Source organism: Apteryx mantelli, chromosome 5 (assembly GCF_036417845.1).
Source record: "Apteryx mantelli isolate bAptMan1 chromosome 5, bAptMan1.hap1, whole genome shotgun sequence".
Classification (NCBI taxonomy): domain Eukaryota; kingdom Metazoa; phylum Chordata; class Aves; order Apterygiformes; family Apterygidae; genus Apteryx; species Apteryx mantelli.
Window position 1 is genome coordinate 23,168,988 of NC_089982.1, and position 26,520 is coordinate 23,195,507.

A 26,520-nucleotide genomic window follows, 5' to 3' on the forward strand; every position below is an offset into this window, starting at 1 on the left:
GAGAAATGAGAAGAATACATATGTGTAATATTGCAGCTTATTTTCTAAACTTTCTGAAGCCTAAATTTGTTCAGATTATTGAGAAAAGCCACTTCGTGGTTTGACGTGTCTACTTCTGAATATTTTCTGGGTTGTTTTTTTGACTGAGTTATGGAGAAGTCCAAATAAAGATACAATCTATATATGCGTGTTTCTGGGAGGGTTAAAGGAGCAAATAAAACCAAATGCCAAAATTATGGTATGTATCATGTACCACATTTATGTTGTGAACAGTGTAAATGCAGATCTGTCTAGTTCAAAGAAGACAGATCCTTACATCTAATGAACTCCTTAGAAAGAGGGAGTGAAAAACATTTCTAGAGGTTAAAGTAGCTCTATTAAATTTATTTTTTCCTCTGTCATCCTTGACAGATTTTTGATTAATACTATACTTTATTTTTATCCATAAAAGTATGGGTTTCTTTTGCATTGGTAATTATTGTGATACCGTAGCCAAAGTAGTGGAATTTATTTGTGTACGGAAAACTGTAAAAATCTTGTATGTGATAAGCCTACGCAGGAAACGTAAAACAACAAGAGTCTGAGCTTGAGATATTCCATCACTAGGGAAAAATCTATAATTCAGCAGCTTTGCTGGCACAGGACTTCAGAAGAGTCTGTCTTTCTGTTGAGGTGTTAAAATGAAATCTAGGATATCTATGATCAACAAGACTTTCATTTCACTCTTTCGCAAATACATCCATCCATCCTGATCCTGGCTATCCTGATACTGAAATATTTGCCATCCTCTGCTTTGCATCATGTTTTATGTCTGTCACATCCCTCAGGGAAGGTGTTGCAGGGATGCAGGAGGTCGCCCGACTGGTGCCAGGACCTGTGCCAGGGTCAGGCAGAGCATCATCGCTGCGGGACATGGTGAGTAGCTGAGGCGGGCGGCTGGCAGCACGGGGTGCCACGAGCCGGGGCCCCCGGGTGCATGGGAGCACACGTGTTGGGGCTGGAGCTTCTTGGCATTAGCTGAGAAAAGGGTATTTAGAAACCTGTGGGTGATTATTAATGTTTCATAACTGTCTAGTATTGAGGTTTATCTGCTGTGCTTCTAATACTGATCCTGAGTATTAGTTAATTACAAGTTGTTAGTAATTCAGTAAACCACTTCACTCCTGATTTGCCTTAAACTACCTGAACTGAGTAGTTTTTCCCTGCAACAGGTATCAGTAATGAATGGCATTACTCCTACAGACTGTGATAAGTGGATAATTCTTAAGTAAACAACTTTTCCAGAAATTTATAATTTATGATGTTATGGCGGAGTCCCTGCCAAAAGTAAGACAAACTTCAGAAATATTTTCTTGGGAAACTCAGTATCTTTAACTAGCAGATTGTTCTAAGGTGCTTTTAGGCTTTTGTTAATACAAAGAAATAACAGAAACCATGAAATGGGGATGTATCTTGTATATAAAAAAATAAAAGAATGACCAAAAGCTAGCACATCAAAACATTCTAGCTGTCAAATTACATAGTTACACACTGAATCTTGTATTTGGGCTTATTGTCTTTGGTTTGTAATTTTTTAATTAGATGATGAATCTTAATAAGATGAAGATATGTTTTTTTAATCAGAAATTAGTTTTCAGGCTATTAGCATATTTACATAAGTAATATTGAATGCAACCCTTAGTTTAAAATTCACAGTAAATTAACTTTTCCCTTAATATAAATGATATTTTAGAGCCACTTTAATTATCCGTAATAGAACACAAAATTAGTCTGAGATAAATTCTCACTGGAAAAACATAATATATTTATACCAATAAACTTAGCTGTGTCAATTTGCCTTGAAAGGAATACTTAAGCCTGGAAATCAGTTCACAAAAATTTGGGGCATTAAATTCATGTCAGGGGAATTGTAGAGCACTAAGCCAAGGTAGAATGTCTTATCTTTATACAGTCAGATTTTGAAGGTTTATAAATATGTCCAACATCTTTATGGTTAGATACTTAAAGTGTTATTTTGAATTAAGTAAGCACACGTTACAATACATTAGAAAAACCAAAAAATGTGTGTTGCCAGTACGGTGTCTTGCAAACATAGCGATACCAATTTGAACAAAAGAATTATGAAATGTGTTTTAATGGCCAATGGCACGTTATAACATCACAGAAATGAATAAAATGCTGGAGCTAACATTTTCAAGAATTAAGTAACATTTTAACTTTAGCTCTTCACCTCTTTCCTCACTAACCCAAATGAAAATGTAATGCCTCCAACAAAGTAGTTTAATATTGTAATCTTTGATATCATTATGATTGCGAAAAGCATTAAGAAAGGTTGCTTGGTACACAGTGCTGAAAAAAATGGAGCTGCTGGGGAGAATGATAAATACTGGAAGGTGATATCAAAAGCAAATAATTACTGATATAGCTGTATATTTCTGGCATTGTATTTCATTTAATTTGTGTCTCCCTGCAGATCATGGCTTCTTCATAAAAATTCCGGATAAAATTAGCATTGTGAACGTTCTAGAAAACCAACCATTTTAAATATTCATTACAATTTCAGTTACTGGGCCTAACTCAGAAATCATTTTTGCATTTTTTTTAAAGCAAAAGAGAGATAATATGAAGTGTTCAGGAGTCAGTATAAATTAAGGTTTGTCTTAGTGAGATGAAGCTTATAGTTTCAGAGTTTTATTCTTAATGAACATGAATTCAGCCCAGATAACCTTGACTATCTACTTCCCATACAAATGAATACAGAAGATGTTCCCTGAATTGCCTCGTTATGAATCGGTAGAGCTGCTGCCTGCCTGCGGGCAGTAGTACGTAGTGGTTAAATCCAACGAGGCCTAGATACATAACCTGAGATCGAGGCCTTGTTTTACTCTCTGACCGTATCAGGGAGGAGAAAGTACATTGCTCGAGAGGCTTGCTAGCTGAGAAGACAAGGAAAAGGGAGAGGAAAAACAAGCACGCTCTCGCGGGACAAGGCGCTTCAGTAGCTCAAGAGGCAGCTGGGGGCAGCTGGCCTCGTTCTGCAGGCCCTGAGCAGAAGGGATAACCCAAGGGGGAAGAATCAGAGTGGAAGAGCCGTCTAGTGTTTGGGCATGTGCTGCCCTAGATTGACTCTGTAGGAGAGTTATGGTGTTAGGAAAATACTGCAAGAGTGTGTTTTGGAGTAGAATTGCAAGCTAGACACAATTATTATTTCCTTGTTTGTTTAGATTTGGAAGAGCATATCAGTCGGTTTTTGTTTTTAAAGAAACATCTGTCCATTGCTCTGGAGGGTTACTTAAAGACTTTGGAAAGTATTTAATCTTGGAATGAAACATGTTATAGGTTGTCTTTCCATGTCTACTAATATATGGATTAAAGAGGCTAAAGCTTCACAACCTGCAATACCACATGAGTCTCCATTAACTCGCAGGTAGATCAACCTATTCGATTTCTCAGAGGAGAAAGAATAACTACTTGAGCTACATGTGTTCCAGATGATGCAAAAACATAATAAAATGTACATATAAATAATTGGAGGAGAGGAAGAGGAGGAGGGTAGGAAGAATTGGTTCAGCATTTGTCTCGTAAATGTGAAAAGTTAAATCTTAATTTAAAAGAAAAAACTTTATGGGGAAGGTTAATTTTAGAATATGCTTCAAAAAAGAATAGAAATTAAGGTTTTTGTTTAAAAAAATGTATTTAGTATTTAGTTTGAAGCACTCATTCTTTGAAATCACTTAAAGGTTTTGGCTCATCAAACTGAAATAAGGTGGTAGTGTCACAGTCCTTCTTTAGGCCAGCACTGATCCAGTTGTTTGCCCAAGAAGTATCAAACTTGGGTTCAGTTCACCCATCTGCATGAGGTGATTTGACTCCTGTCCAGGAACTTGCTGTAAACATGAGGAGGAACTTCATTTGATAAATTAACATTTCTCTGTGAAACTTTACTCATCAGCCTTTTTCTCATTGTGAAATCTAGTGTAATGAATCTATATTTTTTCTTGTTCAGGAGAACAGTACTATCTTCATTTTCCAACAGAAATTGGCATATTTTAATATTAAAAATTCTGAGCTAAATAATTTTCCTGTGTATTAAGTTCATTAAGATGTATCAGACTCTCAAATCCATTAGTTTAATGTGAATAGTATCGCTTGCAGTAATGCTACTGAATCTATTGCTTAAAGATAATATTTAGATGAAGAGACTATTCCTTTACAAATTACTTCTGAAAAGAAATCACTGCCCCTATAGAACCTAATTTAATTAATCTTCTAGATGAAGGCAGTAGTCAGTAGGAGGAATCTGATGTTGCTTAACACCACTTTTATGAATATTAATGTTCAATAAAAAGATTCTTCTGTTTATGCATGAATACTATAAAAGCACATTCAGAACTCCAGCTCTAAAAGTTGTAGTGTTTGTTCCTCTGTTCTTGTCAACAAAGACTCCCATATTCCTTAGTCTGGTTTGTTCAGAATTTTAACAATGGAAATTGCAGTGAAACTCTAGCTTAAGGGAGAAAAGAATTAGTGAATGTGGATGACGTTTGCCCTAAGCTGCACTTGGAGAACTATACTGTGTGTCTGTATGTATGATACAGGAATTAACATCTACAGTAGCTGACATTTTAAATTGCGTAATTATGCTAAAATGCATAAATAGAAGTACAGTTTTTAGGTCCCTACGTGAACAGAATCTAATTTCACTCTAAAAACCTTGTATTAAACCTTTTTTTACAAGACGAAAAAGAACCCCCCCCCCCCAATAATTAGCACAGTGAGCAGGATCACTTAAACAGGATTAACCTGGATACAACAAACTCAGGCCTGACATTGTCAAAGTAGATATTTGTCAGTGTAACAGGAGCTGGAAGGGAGCCCCAGTTCTGCAGCGTCCTTAGGCTTCCCTTCAGTGCCGCCTGCTCCCAGAGTTGGGGGAGCCCGAAGGCACAGCTCTGCAGGGACATCACATCCCCTGTGCCCAGGGGCTTCCTTCTGACACAACATATTCCTAAATCTCATGACATTAAACATCCTGACTTCACAAACAGTTTCAGCTCCCATGGAGGTTTGATACAGTGGAGCTGGACCCAGCCTCTGTCCACAAGAACAGCTTGCCGGCTTTGTGCAAGATTGACATCACTGGGGCCTAACAAGGATGATAGGAAGCATAATTCTAAATAGTCTAGTACTTAGACTCTCTTATGAACAGAGCAATGTTTTGAGATGAATTTTATTCAAACCACATTAATAAAATCTATGCTTTTATAAATTTTCTGAGAATCCAGAACAGTAGATATTAAAAGCAGGTGGGACATCCATGTGTACCCAGTAAGGAGCAACATCCCTTAAATAAAATTTCATTGGCTTTTTAAGATGTAATTCAGTATTTCCTGAAAGCATAGATACAGTAATTTTTTACCAGTATTTTTCCCCTTCCACTTGTGCAGTACTTTGTAAAAATAAATTAAAAAGGCAAAACTATGATTTTGGCACTCTTAAAAGACATACTGATATATAAAGCTGGGTCAGAAATAAGCAGTAAGTTACTCAAATACCTGGACTCATCCTTTTACAGCTACCAAACTGTTAGCAAGAAACAATGGATTCTTTCAGAACAAATACTTCTCAAATATAGCGTGCAACTGGGTTGTAGGAAACCATTAAGGAAAGACTAAAAGAGTTGAGAGAGTTTGTATTTAAATCTAAATTTTCACTGTAGTTTTATCATTTTTTTTATACAGCTCTGAAACAGAAGCTTATACTTCAATATGATATTGCCTTGCAGCAGCAATTGCATTGTACTTTGCTTGGACTGCCAAATCTGGTAGGTAAGGACATAAGTCCATCAAGAGTTCTATGGGCAACTATGAGACCAATAGGACCTGGATCTCCATCTCTTTCCATACACTATTGAATGTCAGGTTGTGCTTGGGTGGACATTTCTCTCTTTATGTCAGGTCATATTTTAAAAGAGTTTCTGTTCTTTGGATTTTTTTTCTTTGTTGTTGTTGGATTGTACATAAGCAAAGGGACTTCACTTGCTTTCTTCATTAATTGTCATTAAGGGAGAGATCATAAACTGTTTTGAACAAATGTGCTGTGATACATTGTAGTAAGCATAAAAGGAAGAAACATCAATGGTGTAGGGTGACAGATACAGTGCTGAACAACTTGTGTTAAACCTCTGGAGATAATTACTTTAAGTTCAAGCTAAGAGTTCTTGGTACATGATCACTCCAGTGTCTTAGCAAAATCTCCTTAGATGATTTTATGTTCTGATATGGATTTTTTTTCCCCCACATAATAACAGAAGTGTCTTCAGACGTAGTGGCTGCATATAGAAAAATGAAGCACTTCTAGATTAATATGTATGTTGATCTGCTAAATTTAAATAAAATTGATTTTCAAAGCTGGTAATGCTGTTCTTTGGAGCACCCTGTTCATGTAATAAAATATTCTTGAGCATGGCAAGTTAATTGTTTGTAGCAGCAGACCTGTAACTGAGCTAAAACATCTCTAGAAAGAAGCATGGAAGTTTACATACTGCATCTTAAAATATATTTCTGCTCTTGTTTCCTTGAGAGTACAGTTTGGCTGAAATAGATAAAGCGTATGAAGAAAAGATAGCTGGTAGAGAGGAGAAAGGGAGAATCTAATGAATTTGGACTTCTGATTCAATCTAAGAATGAAAAACAATCTTATTTGTGTTTTGAAAATGGCGTATTTTGATAAGCTTTCATTTCAGAGAATATTTGTACCAAACTGTGGTTTTCTTTCCTAAATTAAATGTTACAGGTACTAATAAGAATTCCTTCAAGCCTGTGGACACTACTTTCTAAAGGATAAGATGCAACAGATTATTTTTTAAAATGGTATTATGCCTTGATGTAATGAGAGACTTCCCCTTCTCACTCGTCTGATCTCACTAGGGCCTGAGGGCCATTGCCTTGCAGAGCTGCCTCTGCAAAGATACTCCTGCCCTTAGCGGGAGCTGGGTAGGAACCCCTCTCTCAGACAAGATACAACCTTGATAATCAGCACTCTTGGTTATTAACACACTAGTACTGATAAAAAGAAAGGGTAACTTTTTTTTTTATGTGCCAGTGGCAGCAGAAAATTGTTTGCCTGTCCTGCTGTATGCTGCACAATTTCTATCTGTCTTCTGTTTTAGAAAGCTTGCTGAACAGTCTGCTTTTTATAAGGAAACTCTGAGCTGGTAGAGCTAAAAAGATACCTGTTACACCATGAGTGTTATACAGCATGTAACAGAGGCATGTGTTTGTGTTGCTGATTGTTATAAAATAGGTGAGGCCCAACCTAGAACAATACTGTGGCTTAATTCTGTATTTGTAGAGATTACTGGTTTTATGTCAAAACTCTGAGGCATTTACATTATGTGGATGTTTTCTAGAAGCTAGGATGAAGTAATGAAAAACAATTTTCCCTATCTAGTGCGACTGTCACCAGTAATGTAACAGCTGGTGATCTACAGTTCTGAGAGATGAACAAATTGGTGTGTTCACCTGCAGAATGTAGATAAAAATGAATAAGAAAGTGGAAAGTTAAATAATGAATGAACATCCAAAGGGGAGAAAGTGAATGGCAAGCAGCTACGTATTCTGCTGTAATTAAGTTAGAAATTCTACTCACTCATTAAAATAAAAGGTATGATGGAAGAGTTTGCTCAGAGCAAAGGTTTTATCTGCATCCCAGAGCAAAGTTTTAGTAAAACTTAAGCAAGGACTTTAGATACTAAGATAGGAACCAAATACCACCCTTCTCTGGGATTATCACTCACAGACACACTTCAGGGTATACTCATTTGCAGGTAAGAACTGTTGGAAAATAACAATATGGAAATATAGATTGTGGTTTTGCTTTTAGAACAGAACTCATATTCAGTTAGGCAGACAGGGACAGAATAAAGCATAAATACTTGAAGCCAGACCCAAAAGCTGGGATTCTGGTGCATAAGCTCAACCTACCTGCAGCACTGAAATCCCACAAGCTCTCCCAGTACCCAGCTGAGGATGAATAACCAGAACCTTCATATTCACCTGGAAGTTTTCAGAGCAGCCTGCTTTCATGTGTTCATGGAACTGGCCTAGCCCGAGCATGTAGGCAAATAAGCCCTTGCTTGATTCCAGAAACCAGGGCCTCGATAAAGCACACACCAAGAAAATAAGCATTATTTCAAAACGTATTTGTGGCTACTTTCTCTCTAGTGTGTATCATAAGGATCAGTTGTGCTGCCTTTCATACTGGAGTTTTATAACTTGAGACTAAAGTGGAATTCCCTTAGCCTGGAGTGGTACGTGAGGTGTCCCAGCCACTGGCTAATCAGATAGTTGGTCGGGCATTTTCCTTCCCCCCTGCTGAAGTCATGCTGTGATACAGCAAAGACTGCCAGGATTCTGTCTTGGCTGCCATTAGTCTACAAGAGAGGCACTTAAACTAAAATTAACGCCTTATTTCTTTGAAAAAGCTTTCCAGGTTACTTCATGAATACTGCTTCGCACATTATTTTGACACTCCTTTACATAACAAAGCAAAACAAAAAGGAAACGAAGTAAATATTAAGTATTTCCTATTTAATATGCAGCATAATTAGAATAGCATGTGCCAACATGCCATGAGGGTTTTCTCCACTTGTGAGAAGTTATGTGGTGAATTCAGGAAGAAGCAGCCCAGAGCTTGCTTCCTTTCCAAGATGAGATGGTCAGATTTAAATTCTTCACCATCTAAAACTCATTTGGTTATACTTAAATGGATGTCTAAAATGTGAAACAGGTCACATTTGTCATTCACAAAGTTTTCTGGGCATGAGCCAATGTCTCCTCAGTGATCACAGCAAGTGTACTCTCCTGTAGCTGCACATGTTACATGCTTAGTGGAAAGGCCTGTGAAGAAAATGTAATGTGCACATGTGGCATATAGTTTTTCAAGGGTTCTGTCTCTGTATAAGCCAATAAAAAGTTCAGAAGACAGTTCAAGGGCAATTAGCGCTCAGTGAGGAGCCCTTTCATGCCAAATTTGTGCTCTCTAGCCCAGCTGTTTCAGCTGCAAATGCCTTTGGAAGAGGTTCACAGCAGCAACTTTACAGCATGGGGAAAAAAAGATCTTCCCTTCCTTCTCTTTTTCATTCTTAGTATGCAGGTTGCATGACACCGTTTTTACTCTGTTTTTCAACAAATGCATATCTTTCATCAGAAACCGGCCTTGATTTCATCATTTCAAATGTTGTTAACAGCTTGAAGAGGATTTAGAAAAGGGATGTACATACTCTTAAATTATAGCAGCTGTTTCCACATACACAATGATATGAAACCACGATGGTTAGCCTTAGCTTTTCTCATGAGGTGAGTCACTTAAGGCTCCCCATCTGGATTACGCATCAATGAAAACTGCAATTTATTTATCAGTTAGTAAAAGTGCAAGATTGTTCTATTTCATAGGTAAATTATTTATTTACTGATATGTGATTATTTGTATTAACAGATGAAATATCATTGTCAAAATGACCAAACTTTTCTTTGACTTGACTTTTTCATCAAGCTGGCAAACTTTCCCATTAAATTCACTTTGAAAAGAGAACCATGCAGAGTATAGATTTATTCCTCAACAGATGCTCATCACATTGCTTAATGCTTTATTTCATGGTCTATATTCATCATCCTTTCTGATTCTTAAATCTACACCCAATTCTTTTTGAACAGCTGGTGTTCTTTCTCTTCCATGTTTTTAAAAGAATAATTTGCTTGGGCAAAGTGTTTTTTCTTATAATGCTGTTAATCCTCATGGGTGTTTGGAATATAGGCAGGAGAATAGAACTTCTGCGATTAAACATGAAAATGTTTGCAAGATTGTTTTATTTTAAGATAAATTTAAATTTTTTCCTGTAGTGACATCATCTGTTGGCAGCCTTTGACATAAATCTGCTGTTGCTGAGAGCTTGGGCAGAATGTCCTTGTAAAAGGAGATTATTCTGTGAACAATTGATCTGTGTGCAGACTTCAAGGTAAATTAAAAAATAAACAAACCTAGATTTCTTTTTCAGAGCAGGAATCAATCTTGAGAATATAGTGTATCAAAAATTTCCAACTTGTTCAACATATTTTCACATTAACTATTTGCCACATGCTATATCATATTGATTTGCTTTTAGTAAGCACATGTACCTAACGTGGCTGCTGTTATAACATCATCTGAATGGCTAATATAGCATTACTGAAAATAAAGGTTGCATTCTTAACATCTCAATAGAAGCCTATAATTTTTTTTTTTTTTTTTTTAGATCATAGATATATTCTGAGAAATACAACATGAATATGAAAATTTCAGTAATTCCCCATGGTGATACAGCAGATACTGGACTAAAAGAGTGGACATTTATTGTTGAAAGCTGCATAAATTAGGTTCACTTATTCAATCACAGATTTGTTTTGGCAAGGATTAACTAGCTGTTTTTAACAACATGCAGTAATGTCTAACTACAGACAATGAATAAACTTATCAAATTAGTTTCTCTTCAAAAATATTAAGCAGTTTTACTTCTGAGGATATTTTCTTGATCAAAGTATAGCTAGAAACATATCTAAACTCAAGAAAATAGAAGGAGTAGGAAAATAGCACATGCAAAAGAAGTTAATTAGAAAAGCCACATATCAGTACTTTTAATTCAATTTAATTTAATTCAATTTAATTCAGTATTCAACCAGTGATGAAACTGGTAATACCTAAGATTTGGCTTAAAACAAAAAATCTAATTTTGTTTACATTTCGTTGCTCACCTAGCAGGTTTCTTTGTTTAATAGGACTGCTGAGGATCTCTAAAGAGCCAGGCACCTCTAACACAAAACTTTCTACCACCAGCATTGGCAATATGCTTGCACCAACCTTGCAATATGTCTATACGCTTGAAGATGGACAGGGTGCAAAAGAGGTCTAGAGAATAAATCTAATCAGTTGTAGTTTATGATTTGTAGGCAGCAGGGAAGGGCAGATGGAAAAGGAGGAGCTGCTTTTTTAGAAAATAGTGGTGAGAAAGACCGAAAAGTGAAGTAGTGATGGTGGAAAATCTCTCTGCTGTGAAGGAGTGGTGGAACTGGGAGAAATAGGGAAATGCACCAGTCGTCTTCACTCCTTCACACACACTATTGTCACCAAAATGCATCGTGTATTGGGTCGTACACCACATCTGAGTTCTCATGCTGAAGCTGTAAGCCACTGCATGCTCCAGTCTTTTCAGTGGAATTGCTAATACACGCTAACCAAAAAAGCACGAAGGATAACATGTACAATGCTTTTTACTAGATTCCAGTAGTTTTTCAGCTACAAATTTACATGCTAACAATATTGTAAATGCTTGTTAAATCTACCAGGGCACGTTTCCTTTCCTTTAAAAAGGAAAAAAGAAAGAAAAAAAGCAATAAAAGAGAGAAATAGAGACCTAGGAAATTCAGTGCCATAATGCTTTATTGCAAAGATGTGGTCATTAAAACTAGGAAAAAGAATTTAAAGCAAAGACTGTAACTCAGCTCTTCTTTCTTTGGTATGCTGATGCTCTTTCATTGCTTTTGTGGCTATAGGGAGGAAAAGCTGCCTATATCTGCCCTCCAAGGAACTGCTGGCTTTGTCTGGAGAAAACATCTCATCTGCTAAATTATACAGCTCTTTCATTCTCCAACCCAGGTTGCTGGTGAAGACCTTACTTGTACTTCCTCATCTTTAATACCTCCAGCTGTTCCTCTTTCCCATGAAAGGAAATCCCTGTGTCTCTTTGCAGAGTGATTCAGAATAGAGACAGACAGCAATTTACTTCTGGTGTTCAAGCATAAGTTTGGGGCAGAAAGGTCTCCCGTTACAGTCTCAGCTCTGCCTACCTGCTGTGCTGTAGTTCCTCTCCCCCTCAGTACAGGTTTGTCAAACATGGTGCTGACAGTGAGCTTCTAAGTAGGATTCATCTCCTGTAAAAGAGGAGAATAAGGATGGCAAAGCACCCAACTATTTCCTGGTTTGCTCAAATTAAAGAAAAGGTTCAGGCACGCTACCATAATCTGTGCAACAGCCCATTTATCCTGCTGAGAGGCCTTCTTGGAAATTTCAGTCAGAAACAACCCCCCAAATTGCTACTAAGTCTTTTTTCCTTTCTATCTGCCTTTTTCCTTACTAGCTTACAAGGCAGTTTTTCTCAGTTAAAGACATTCTGAGACAGGTTCAAGACTAGAAAACAAACCTTTTGGGTCTTCCAGGTACTTGGCTTCCTCTCAGCTCACCATGTGGAAAGCACATGGTTTAACTTCTTTGTTAGCATGCTGTACAAAGTGTAATGGAGGCTATCAAATGCTGTCTTGAGCATATGAATGTTAATATACATGACAAAACATGGATGGTACAGCTAGATGCCTCATAAACCTTAGAAAAATGTTAACTATTAAATAGAATCAACTTATCAATCATAATATGCTGAACCAATCAGTCAAATGTTGAAATTCTTCCTAACCAGTCTCATCTCTGAAGTTATCTGGAAGATATAAAGGGCCTGCTCAGGACCTGTGGTGTCTACCATGGGAAAGATGCCACAGGGTGGTTTTAGCAGGACACAACGAGACCTGAACATAGGAGAGTGTCTGCTGATTGTCTTGTCTCTGGGAGCCAGAACTCCTGAATGCTCCAAGAGTAGCCAGCACTTTCTCATGAACTTTAGTGGCTGCAAGAAGAATTTGGCTTCAGAAAGCGCAAAAACCTACCAAAGCAGAGGGGTGAGAGTTTTCATGCCAATCATTGGTTATAAAATGCATTACTGACACACACAAAATTTCAGGGAGTGTCAGAGTGTCATTTGAACAAAGACTATGAAACAATTTTAATACATTAGAAAAATAATTACAGCTTGTGACCATTTATTTGTTACTTCTTAAAGAGCAGTACCATTTCAGTTTATCTGATACAACGAAAAGCAGTTTCTTCTCATTCATTTCTCTACCTTTATCGGGAATAGGGTAAGCAAAGAAACTGCAGCCGCCTCTGTCAGCACAATGACTTAGGCATGAGTGATATACTAGGTGTTCTGCTCTAACTTTGTCCCTCGCTTATGTGTTCACATCACAAGTAATTATCTGGCAAGCAGTAGCTATACCAAGCTTCACTTTGTGTAATACCATGAAGGTACTCTTGATGAAGATATTCATGAAGGCTCTTCTCTTAAAAATAGGCAAATCATTTGGTCTTCAACTCTACATTGAATATCTAGCAGTGCTGTTGAAATAAACATGAAATAAACAGAAGGTTATACAAGTGTGAAGAATGATAGAGGTGCTATAAACTCTGGGATTTGTATTCTGCTTTCTGGAATATACTCATGTTTAGGTAGTTAGTCTGCTGACAGAAATTGATTATTAATGGAAATAATTTGAATAGAATGAGATAGAAAACAAAACCAAAGAGAACAAGCACTGCCTCTGAAATAAATGAAAGCTCTTCCAAAACTTGATGATTCCAGGACCTAGCTTAGGCGTGCACAACTGTTTTGCTGACCCAGATCATCCTGCTAGGCAGAGAGGATCTTTTTAAGCCCAGTTTAGAGGTATAAATATCGGCTTGCCTCTCAGGCAAGGGGGAAGCAAGAAGAGGTGTGCAGACAAGGTTTATCTGTTCCTTTTTAACAATAGATAAGCTAGGACAATATGTACTTCTCTATTTACTATGCAGAACATGGAGCTCATGGTGCTGAAAGTGAAACATTAATACAGAACATGATTAAGCACTTTCTGCTCGAAAGGAGAACTGAAAAGGTGACAGTCTTTTTAGCCTTGTCACATGGAGCCTTGCTCTTTGGGAAACACCGACTGTGACTTTTATTATTATAATAAAATCAATCATATGAAAGGCTTATGTATTTTTGCAAAAAATAAATACCTTTGAATTACATATTCTTTAATTTTTAATTTTTTTTAATGTTGTATTTGATGAAGCACCAGAAGCCTGGAAACAGTGAAGTCTCTTTAAAACTTTTCATCTTGCTGGTGTTTTGTCAGCCTGAAATACATAGAGAGTTACATATATTTTTCCAAGAGCTTGCTATTTCTCTGACAAGTGTTGAAATAGTAGTTGACATCTTTAATAAGAAAAGGGAGCCAAGGAATGGAATAGGAGTAAATTAAAACAGCCATTAATTTGATTCTAGTTTTGATTAAAAAAAAAACAGATATAGTCATGAGTTGTTATTCAAAAGACTGCCATGATTATAGAATTAATCCTTGTCTGTAATCAGATATTAGAGATTATTCATGATCAGCCATCACCAGTTCAGAGCTCCACTGCTAAAAAGCACATAGTAATTGGATACTAGGAAGTGAGAAAAGTAACTTAATGGTTGATGCACTGTTTTGTGAAACAATTTCTGAGTAAAGCTGGTTTTCCCTCCACAGAGAATAGCTAATCTTTGTTTTCTATGAAATAATATTAGATTTTCAAGTCTTTTTTTCTGAGTTGATATTTTTATTTATTTCTAAATTAACTGGGGTAATTCTAATAATTTCACATTGATTGTTCATATGCATTGGCTCAATATGCTATATGCTTTGATTGCTCATATGTTCGTGTTTTCTGCCTTGTTAGTTAGATCGCTATGAATTTAATTAAAATCTTTTCCATTCTTGAGCTCACTGAACTGTTTTAGGTCATCTGCAAATTTTTCAATTCATTCTACTATTTCTATAAAACACTTTAAAGAAACACTGATAACAGCACCTATTCAACTGGCTTGACGTTCTGGTTTTCAGTTGTCTAACTTTATCAGGGATAAATGGGCTGAAAATATTCTGTGTAAGCTACATCTGCTTGATATAGGCTATATTTTTCAAAAAGTGATGGTTTAAGGTCTGTAATGACTCATCTATTTCTTAAACTGAGAAGTGGGAAAATATTTTGGCAAAATTTTAAATGTTTTTAAATCTTTTGTAACAAGGATGTGAAATAGAAAATCTATTTGTATTAGGGATGTTTTGTATCTTTCTGGAAAATTCATTTGCATCTGATCAAGTGACACATGTCTCCAAATCACATGTGACATGAAAGTGCTTAGTGCTGAGTACTTAGTATTAGTACTGACTAATATGAACCCCTATTAGTCATTATTGGATTGGTGAGTCTTTGCTCCTATTGCGTCTTAGTTGATCTATGCCTAAAATAGGGAGAATGATGCAAACTTCCCTCACAATTATAATAAAAAAGCTAGTTATTTGGAGAAGGTTGATGTGTCAGTGATGGTAATAGAATAAGCCTTTGAGGAAAATAACAATATTGTACTCATAATGGGGTTAAAATGCTGTGCGATGAGTAAGGATCACGTATCAAAAAAGGAGGAAGAAACGTGATGCTCACGTTCAACAGTGTTCAATACAGTGTCATCCACAGTGAGTGGATGCATGTTTGATGTGCATGATTTGAGTAGGGAGGGTGTGGGTGACACAGGGAGGGAAGGGAAGGGAAGAGAGCAAATCTGTGTTGCAACACACACAAAACTAGAATCAAATATGGTGGGAAAGTCCCCAAAGCATTCAGCTGTGAAATGGGATAGAGATGATAGGGAAAACTGGAGGTAGGTCACCGTTCTGACGCAGTGAAAAACCTCATGCAGCCAGTATTCTAAAAACCTTAGGATTTCTTTATTAAGAGGCTTTTGGGATCGGCAGTTTGATTTTTTGAGAAGTCCTGGAATGCTGGCGTATTCTGGGAACTTGGAGGAAGGCTGTAAATGCTGTAAAGCCATAGATCATATCCGGACTTCGCAGCTGATACAGCCTTTGAAAAAAGCTTGGACAAGCCTTTCAGGGTGCATGAATAAATGACCCATTTTGTCACCACGTTTTAAATCTGTGGGACTATTGAAGACACTATACTCTTTCTTACGGGAATTTTTATGGGAATTTCTAATCTTTATGATTGCAGAGAGAGGCTTGGAAGTGACATGGCTGGTTCTGAGAGTCAGAAATAAGTTTGGGTTACTTGTGTATGATTTCTGGAGACACAACTGAGAATTTTGAGTGTTTGGGATTGTCAAAAGCTGGAAACATCATTTAGGATTTTATTTCCTCCCCCAGTATGTCTCTTAAATCTGCTGTATTTATGTGTGAAGGAAGCCTTCTTTACAGGCGATTTGATTCTGAAATTTTGCTTATTGTAACGACAGATTGGGTAATGATGCTGAGATATGGCCAAGACATGAAACAACTAATGCCTAACTGGTGACCTCAGTGATCATGCTGAAAACTGCCCCCGGCTGGATTCCTTATATTCGGTAGTTCAGATGGAGTCTTTGTGGACATGACAGAAGTTTCTAGTGAGATTATAAAACCTGTCTGTTGACAGCTACTGAATTACTGTAACTCATTACATTTTTTTAAATGATGTGAGCTAAGCATATAACAGTTTCTAGGTGACAAACTGAACCATAACTTGGGAGGTTTCCAAAAGATCGCTGAGGGGCAGAGTATATATTACTGACCAACTTTATTTAATTACAGTTTTTAATTCTATTGAAGATTACTTTGAATTTTTAAACTCTGATGTCCTTGCACTGATCTGACCCTTTTATTCTTAAATTATCACTGACCGGTAAGTTTTAATAATAATAAAAAGAATAATTAACATTTTTTTATCAAAAAAAACCCATATCTGTATTCAGTCCATGTAGCTTTTCTAAGTCAGTTTGGATGAGTACAATGGGCCTTATTTTGATGTCTTCTATTTTATTTATTGTTTATTTATTTATTGTTTATCAAGGAGCAAAAAAATAATGTAAGTAAGTAAAAAGAAAAGGCATTGAAAGTGTTTTTGTGGCACTGATAAATTTCAAGTTGCTTGTAAAATTTGAGTTAAATAATACATTGTTTATGAAGCAAAGTAAAATAGTATGATGCAGAAGACAATATTGTCATTCTAATGGGATTTTCCACATAAACTTGTCCTCTTTTCTGGCCTCCCAGGAAAACACATGGTATTTCTGCTCCAACAGCCTGATTCCTCATTTTGTTTTACCAGTGCGACTAAACCAATTGCAAGATGTGATCTAGTTGTGACTGAGTAGCTGCCTAGCCCAGCTGGTGTAGCCAGCCCATTTTTTCCTAAATCTGCTTTCTGGCTTCAGGTTACTGTTACTTCTTTGTGCAAAAGATAACGAAAAAGAAGAAATCCAGAGATCCTTGGTGCTACCAACACAGGTTTAAATTGAAATTGCGAGCCTTTGCACGGGCATGGCTGCCTGTTCAAAACTGCTCTTGTCTTTAGCAGGAGAGCTCCTGTGTAGAAGGATCCTTCTCAAGTGTGTGTCTCAGGCAAAGGGTTCACCTTTGCTAGTGGTAGGCTTATTATGGAAAAGGAGTTAATCACGGTAAAATCCATGCTTTCCCCCACACTCTCTTATACCTTGTACTGCTCTCCTTTTGGGTTTAGATGATCTACTTTTTGCTTAACTGTTTTAGTTTTCACTGGACACTAAAGATTAAAACTTGCATGCTCCTGAGAATATAAATTTAGCTCAGAAAATCAAGCTGCACTTTTTCTTCCTTTTCTCCATTCCTTGGTGAAAATTCCTAGCAAAAGTACACTGTGACATTGAATATTCAACAAGGAGAAATGTCACATAATTTAAAACATAATATTTTCTTGAGCTGAAAATAGCTAAATTAACCAAAATAGGCAAGTGCGCATGCCGCTAGGATGATTTCTATGAGGCGCAACACGGTGCTACTCTAAAACAATAACCATAAGGGTGAAATGCAAGACCCATTAAATAACAGGAAATGAAATCTAGCAGATCGAGGCTAAATTTTTGAAATGTTTACAAAACATGAAAACTTTTAAACCGATGGCATGGTGCAAATGGCAGTTAGAAGCCACCATATGTTTTCTATTCAATAAGTATCAAATATTTTTTGAGTCCTGTATTAACATGTGTTTCCCCCTGCATGTAACACCTTATTCCAAAATGTCTACCTGTTGAGCCAGTTGTGAAATTTATTTTTTTGATACATTTTTATTAAGTGGTGCATGATAGTGAATTCTCCTGGGAAAGTTGTAATTTAATTGCTTATACTATTTGCCTGAATTATTCATTTTCTTTGTTACTGCAGTGATTTGGGGGCAAAGGTGATAATGCTTAGCTGTATTTCTATGAGTTCTTAAAATAATTAGATTAGAAATCATGCACTGAGAAACTATTTATTATTCTTAATAGTTCAGGACTTATTTAAGTGTTTTAATCAAGCAGTAAACAATGTATTTCTCAGACTACTTTCATTGCTGGTTTTGAATCACAATTTGTAAGCACTAGAGCACAAGCCTTTTCATTAGGCAAAATAAATTTTTGTAGCATTTTGTCTTTCTCATTCCACACAGTGAGAAATAAAAAACAGACATTAATGTTAGAGGCAAGCCATACTGTGCTGTCTAAATAAGTACACAGAATTAGAACATCAGTAAACTAATGTGATTATAATTAATCTAATACACCTGCAGAATGTCTTCTCCAAATCACTCTTAATTGATTGCCATTGATATTTGCCTGAATTGTTAATAGAAATACAGCTTTTAGTGAAGAAAACAGCCTGGTTTATATTTTCATTAGACTTCCTGTGTCTATGTTGTACTGCACCTGCCTACTCCCAAAATGCTTGTTATAGCTGTCATATACTTTTATGAGGATGGGAGCAATGTTCTGGCAAGCTAACTTGACTCAAATTGTATTGAGATATAAAACATGAAGACCCACTTGTGATTGCAAAGGTACTAAGTCTAATTTGATTAGTGCTTCAGTGACATGGCCTGCTATGAATGTGTCATTTGTCATTTCACGTAAGTACTCATGAAAGGATCGTTTCCAGAGGAGACATAATTGAAGCCTGCAGATCGCATTCAGCACCTCTTGCGCTCAGGGGAAGAGTAAGGGAGATAGCACTAGATTGTGATCAATATTGGATTTAAAACAAAAACAAACCAGAAAAATGACAACAGAGGAAATCCTACCTTGTGAAGTGAGTGAAAAATCTTCCCTTGATTTCAGTGGGAGTATAATTTTCTCCCTATGTTTTAAGTAACTGAGTGTCAGCTCCAAAAAAAAAAAAAAACAATTTTAAACCTTAAAACTCTGTTGTTAAACCACAAGGACTTATTTTCTGAAAATGCTCTCTCCTTCCCTGAGTTGCTAAGCAACTAGGTTTGAAGAAAAAGGCAAGATCCTGAGCTGATGTGGAATGGAGTTATTTGTGTGCGTGTGTGTGTGTGTGTACAAACCTATATATATTTATATAAAGAGTTCAGGATTTGCATCAGGTTAGTATAGGTCAGTGAGACACAACTGGGTTGTGTACACAGAAGTAGGCTGATTATAAATGATTTTACAGAGATGACAAAAATTAAAGGTTCTGACAGTGTCATTTCAAAAACAAAAGTATCTTAACAGAAAAGTAACAAAGGTTTGAAATTTTTCTTTCTCGAGCATCCTGCTGGATTATATGTTTGAGACTGTGTTCTGTTCTCTTTAGTCGTTAAGTGAATTGTTATATAAATGTTGCTGAAAGGATTTATCAGAATGCTGCGAATATGAGGGGGAAGAAGCAAAGAGAAAAAGGGGCTGTTCTTTTTTTCTTTTTATAGAAGATTGTCTCTGCATTGCCAGTAAACATGATTTAGGTTAGTGTCAAGATAATGCTAAGGTGATTCTGGAGTGAGTCAGTCATCAGTATTTCTATTGTTCGTTGTTTATGTGATTGGTTTCATAATTTATTCATGATATTTCACATTGTTGTACCTGCGAAGACTGAAGATGCTAATTGAAATGTGAACCAGGAATGAATTTCACACTGAGTCAAGGAACTAATTTAGGGGATAAAACCGGACTTTGCAAAGCAGAATAAGGGAATTCTCTTCCAAAATCTCACTGAATTCAGGTAGAGTTTTGACACCAAACTATCTTCAATTTCCTTTTGAAAGACTCTCCCTAAATATTTAATCTGAAAACCAAATGCATCCCTAGATGCAGGTCCGTTATGCATCTGGAACAGTACTAACATATAAACCACACCACGTGTTGATTACCATCAACAATGAGTGTTTCACTGTAAAACTACCACATACTAATAATTGCTCATCTTAGACCCAAGTATTCATTTTAAAGTCACATCTCTGCATACACACACACATACCCCTCCAGAAAAAATTCTGTGGTGCTGATAACTATGGCAGCTACCAATGTGTATCAAGTTTCCCATTTTTGAGCAGTGGTTTTGAAAAAGATGCAGGAGGTTAATGCTATTCCTAGAGTCTTTAATTCTTTAGAGGAAAAGAATTAAAATTGGAAAATTTGTATTTTCTCTAAGTGACTTATGGTTTGATTATGCACTGCTAAAATCATTGGAATTTCTGTCACTAACTATTTATGACAGTGTGAGCTTTGCAGGGATATCTAGGCTCTGATTCTATTCAAATGGGATTTTCACATTTATGTAATTTAAATAGTTTAAAAAATGTATCATGAATGAATATGTTTTTCTTTGGCATTTATGGTAAAAATTGACACTCATTGCATTTAGATTTTCCTAGTTTCGAATGGGTTTAGAAATGAGTTCCTTATATAAACAGAGTTTATATAAGGAGGTCATGGTTTTTTTCTAAATTACATCTCCATTCTTAAAGTTATTAACATGTTGCTCTGTTGGTAGGTCAAATAAGAATGAATAAAATTCTTCTTGAATAGTTCATTTTACTTATACATAAAAAACTTGTCTTACAGATAACTCTTTAGAAATGCCAAAAGTAAGTCCTTGCAAGAGCTGGTAGCTCTAAAGTGGGTGAAGAACCATGATAAGGGAGAGAGGGAGAAAATATTTGTACTCTTTCTTAGTAGAATGAACTCTGCTTGCTGAATTTCTCTTGCAAACATTTTGTATGAATATAAGACACACTGCTGCTGAATTAGAGCTGCTTTGGCATATAACTCGTAGGCTACAGAACTGGAAAGAAGACTTGGTAGTTTGTACTTAGGAAGAAATGTGATTACTGGGTAGTTGGGAAATCTCCAGTGACTTCGTGTTTCCTCTCTAAGGGCTCTTTTCTGCTGGCTACAGCTGGGAGTCGCTCTGTCCCTGCTTGCATGAGATACCTTACATGAAGCATACTCAAAAGTTAGGGGAATAAGCAGAGTCAGGTGAAGAAAAAGCAGAAAGCAGTATAATCGATATAATGCTGATGCTCAGTTTGTCTTCCACTGAATAGCCAGTAGTGTAGTGAAATAAATAACTTACTCTTCAAAACCTGAGTGAGGTCTTGTATTTTTGTTGTTTTTCTTTTTTATAAATTATACTAGCTATTATCAGGAGAATGGTGTACTTTCTTGAAGCCACATGTCTTGCATGTTAATTATCACCTACTATATAGTGCTTTGAATATTTTAAAGCTTGTTCAATCCATTAAAGCAGCAACTGTGTTAATAAATTCTAGTCACTGGTTGATACTAAATGACGTATGTAGCAAACATTCCGTCTGCCTCTGTTGTATCATTCCATTCCCTCCTTCGTGTCTCCATTACAAATTCTGTAATAAATAGTCTGATCGTTTTGAGTGACATTTAGCATCTTTATTGGGCAAGACATTTCAAGTACATCTGTCTTTTGACTGGTTTATAGCTGTCAGTTCTAACAACTGCTGTTACCTTCAAAAAGGCTGCGTTTGAAGTGTTCTCTATATTTTCCTTTCTGTTTTCAGGGTGCGTATTGTTGACATTTCTATCACTTTTTTGTTTCAAGTCCAGACTTTTTCTTTTTTTGTATGATGATAATTTTATCACTACTATGCTGAATCAGGCCATAATCTACTCTGTCATCTCTCTCACTCCAAACCTTAATCATAGTCTCTTTTATCTAATCCTATTGCTAGCCTCCATTAGCCTTATGAGTTTTGTCATTTTATATCTCAATGTGTATAGTTTGCTCATTACTCTTGAACTGCCAGCTTCTATAATATACAATATTCTTAGACTTCAAATAAGTCATTTTGCTGCTAATGTTTTGGTCACATATTTTCTTCAAAGCCTTGCTTTGCTTTGTTTTCGTAACCATTGGTTTGATATATTTATATTACACGATTTTTTTTTTCTCTCTTTTTGAGCTGCCCTAGGGGAAAAGAACAAGCAACTTAGTGAAAGAATATTTGATGTGTCTAATCTATGTGTCATTGCTGAGAGCTGTAAAATGCTCTAGTCACTAACTTTTATCACAAGCTGCTGTGAAATTTTCACATACCTGTAACTTTTGAATCAGATGGCTCAACTACCAAGTCATTTTGTGGGCAACTTTTTTCTTTTCCATTCAGATCACACTATGTAAGAAACATCTTTTGAGAAAAGACCTCTTGTTCCTTCTGTTTCCCTTCTCTCTATCCCCCCTCTTTGATTTCTCTCTTCTTCACTGTTGTTAGTATGCTCTTGACTGTGCTTTGGGCAGCAGCAGCAGTTGGCTATGTCTTATCATCTATTTCTCTATTGCTGGGAGGTGGAAACCAACAAGGAATCATATTGTGGAGGTAAGACTGAATCATAAAACGATTTAAATTGACAATAATCCTCTCTTATGGTGTATATGTGAAAAGAAGATTTTAATACTGCTTCTGAGGATCTGTTGGATTAATTTCGTCTCTCTTTGTGAGCAGAGGACACTTGCCTCTACACAGAAAATAAGAGAGAAATACCTCCAGCTCTGATTCTTCTAATCAGAGCTCTATGCTTTGTCACTAGTTCTGTAGCTTTGGCTACTCATAATATTGTATCATCCTGAACTAAAAGATGATATATCCAGGAAAGGAGGTGTCTTTTGAAATCCTGTGAATGCTGCGGAAAGAATAGCACCTGAAGGTCTTTCTGAAGAAACAGGGACTACGTTTTTTTTATTTTAAAAGTTGCTGTGAGCATAACTGTATGAGCTTGCCTTATATGCTAAGTAAATTTTGTACTCAGGATGAACCCTAACAACTAAAATATCAGTCTTTGTTGTTAATGAATCAAAGGTTAGCTAAAATTAATTTTGTTTTGGATTCTGAGATGAGTATATGGGAGTTAAAATAAAATCCTTACCTTGTGTCCTTTTTGGATGTCAGCACATTTAGTCCAGAAGCGCAGAATGATAATTGTTAGTGACTAAATTTTAGCATGATGTATTATGTTCTAAGGTTGTGGTTCACTACTTTAAATATTAATATTTCATTATTACAACACTTTATTTTCAAGCCTTCTCGAGAATGCAGTATCATCAATTTTTAATTTTAGTTTCAGGCAGACACTTAAGAGTGTACATGAGAGTTTAATAGTGCTTTTTTTTTGTTCTGTTTCACAGAAAACATGGACTGGTGGATTAGATGACACGAGAGGCCAAACAGCTGTTCAAGAGTTTTTCACCTGAATATCTGATTCACATGCTCCACTGAGAGGTATTTATTACTCCTGGCAGACTTTGTAGCAGCTTCTATGAAGTGGATCTGTGATTTAGGTCAGTACCCCATGAGGAGGTGCATGGGGAAGTCCATATTATGCAGTCAAGATCAAGTGATCTCTTTGTTTACCATCTAAATCAAGGACAGGTGATTCAGATGAAGAATAGAAACCAAAATACAGTTAGTCTCCTGCTCTCTGACTGTGAAGCATTTTAGCAGCATTAAGTGTTAATGGCTGTTTTGGGTTGAGATGGTCTCTTAAACACTGTTTTTTTTTCTGGTCTCCTGTTATACACAATCATGGCATATACTATTACCATGTACAGTTAAGTGGATATAAAGAGACTTTCAGTGACACTAAAGGAATTCCCTTTTTCTCCTAAAATTTGACTGTCTTTTAAGAAAACAGTAGAAATGCATCCATGCACCAGTGGGGATTTTTAAGTGTGATAACCAAAACGAGCACCTCCACAGGACAGTTGCCAGACTCCTATTGCCATGTCTAAGAGCCTACAGGCCCCTCTAAGCAACTGAAAGCATTGGAAAAAATTCATGTCAAAGTGTCTAGGACCCATCTGAAAATAAGATTGACAGGAAAAGTTGAAAGTTTTCAGCCTTAGTCATTGTGGTTCCATTTTTCCCTCTCTCTCAAAAGGCAGGGGAAATCATGGGCTTAGAAGTCAAAACATACGCTTAAGTGAATAATACATAGAATAGGGCTCAATCAAATCACGTTCTAAATCCAAAGAGCTCTGGTTCAAGGTCACATAATTTACTCAATTTTAGCCACAGATCTCCAGATCAATAGCAAAGGTGGAAGCCAATGAGAAATATTTGACTTTTGACAAACCCCTTTATCTGTTTCATATAGACCTTGTCAACAAAATCCTAGCTCTGTGTGCATGTAGGCATGCTTGTATATAAATATTACCTTGGAAGAAACAGAAATGGCATTTATATTAGGCAAAACATAATTATGGGATGAAAAAAATCCAAAAGTGTTTCTGTTTATTCCTGTGTTCAAAAAACTTCCAGATTTATTTTTTTTAATGAAATACAAAATTTTGTATTTAAACACAAAAGTATACATTTAAATTTTAATTTGTAAGTAAAAAGAAAATAAGCAGAATGGTAGATACTGTAGAATTAAGGATGCCACAATGTTTCTTTTACTAGTATCTAGTGCTGCTCAAAAGTGATTTATTTTTATGGCTACTAAATCCAAAACTTAGAAGTATTTTAATTCAGTAAGATTCAGAGAGAGTGGTTTTTGTTACTATTTTCTGTTTCACTGCACTGAAGGAAAATGTAAACATTTACTAAACTGGTTTTCTGGATTTTGTTAATTTTCTGTTTCACTGAAGAAAAATACGCACCTTTACTAAATACCTTTACTAAAATTTGTTTTGTCATATAAAACGTTATTATTTGTCTAATTGATGTGTTGTATTTTCAGATGCGAAAAAAGTTTAGGAAATGGCCAGGTTTTCAAAACTTTTGTAGGGAGCAATTGCTATTGCTGTCTGTGTTAAACTAAGAACTTCAAATTACTAATCCATGTTCAATGAATATTTAAGTACTGAATAAGAAGGAAAAGAGCTCCAACACAGTGCTTTAGACTGCCGACTAGTCTGACAAGTGGTGCATTTCACTGGCAAAAAGTCACAGGCTGCAGATTGGAACTGGAACTCGAATTTCTGACATTTGGCGTTAAGTATTCCAGCCAAAGAGCAGTAGAGTACTAGAGAGTGACACAGCCTCCCAGGTTTTCCACCTTTCATTGGAAAATTGTTCCAGCCAAAAGTATTGATGAATTTGGCCTGAATTAGTAAATAGTCCTATAATGACAGATAAAATAATTTTTAGCAAATTTGTTAGTCACACTAAATAATTAAAGAAATGGCTCATCCTCTGGAAATGCTGCCTTCAAGTAGCATTTATCTGCTTTACATGTGGAACACAATCAAAATATTCTGTCTGGTCTGAACTGGATGGAAAGTATAAACCCAGCTACAGAGTGCTCAAATATTTATAAATATCAGGGGAAAGAAAAGAAACAAAGGGTAAATGATGAGAAGAAGAGATGGCAGAACAGAGAGCTTATTGTATTTTGACTTGTCAGTGAATATCACTTGATGGGGAATGTAAATAGGAAACAATAAAGTTGTAGAACAGCTAGTTTAATTTAAGCGTAGAGTAAACTTGGATGAGTAAATCAGAAATAAATAGCAGGAAAGAGCAAGGGGGGAAAAACTTCTGGAGGATTTATTTTTAGGTTCCATCTCCATGTGTAGCCCTTGAAAGAATATTTAGCAGACTAACAGTGCAGGAGGAGGTCTTTAAGGCATGAGGATATATCATACCCGAAAATTTCAGTATAGTAAAGGGAACTTCAGACAAAACTTCAGACTGGAAAACCTACATCAAATGTTATAAAATCAACATGATTCTTCCTTCCTAAAAATTCCAGGTGAAGAAAAGGGGAACTGAAAGTACACCATAGCCATGCTTTTTAGTGTTTGGGATGAATGTGTGATAGAAAATTGCAAGAACTTTCCCATGGATAAGTCCCCTGAAAACTATCCCCAAAAGTGTGTTACCTTTTCATGAGTGACTCTCACTCTTGATATCTGAGAGAACCTGTATTTTAAAAAATCATTTTGGCCCCGCTGGTGGTAGTATTTTCAGGCCAATTAAAGCCTTACTGAACTGAACTTGAGAAAACCAATCCTTACGATGAGCTCTGAATGAGAGAAATAGCTACTTAGATCATTGTCCACCAAAGAGAAAAAATAAAGACCTCGGCTCTTGTCTGTCATATCCAAGCAAGCAGAACTCACTCTGCACACAGATGTCTATCTAATAGCTTTGGAAGTGGTATTATCACAGGTGTGAAATGGGCAAGAATGTGTAATTGCTTGTTACTGCAAAGCCTTGGCGCCACAAGATACAATATACTGTTGCTTGTATCCACCACTGACAGTACTGTGTTTAGGCAGGCAACAGCAAGATCCAAAATAATTTTACTCATTTCCCATT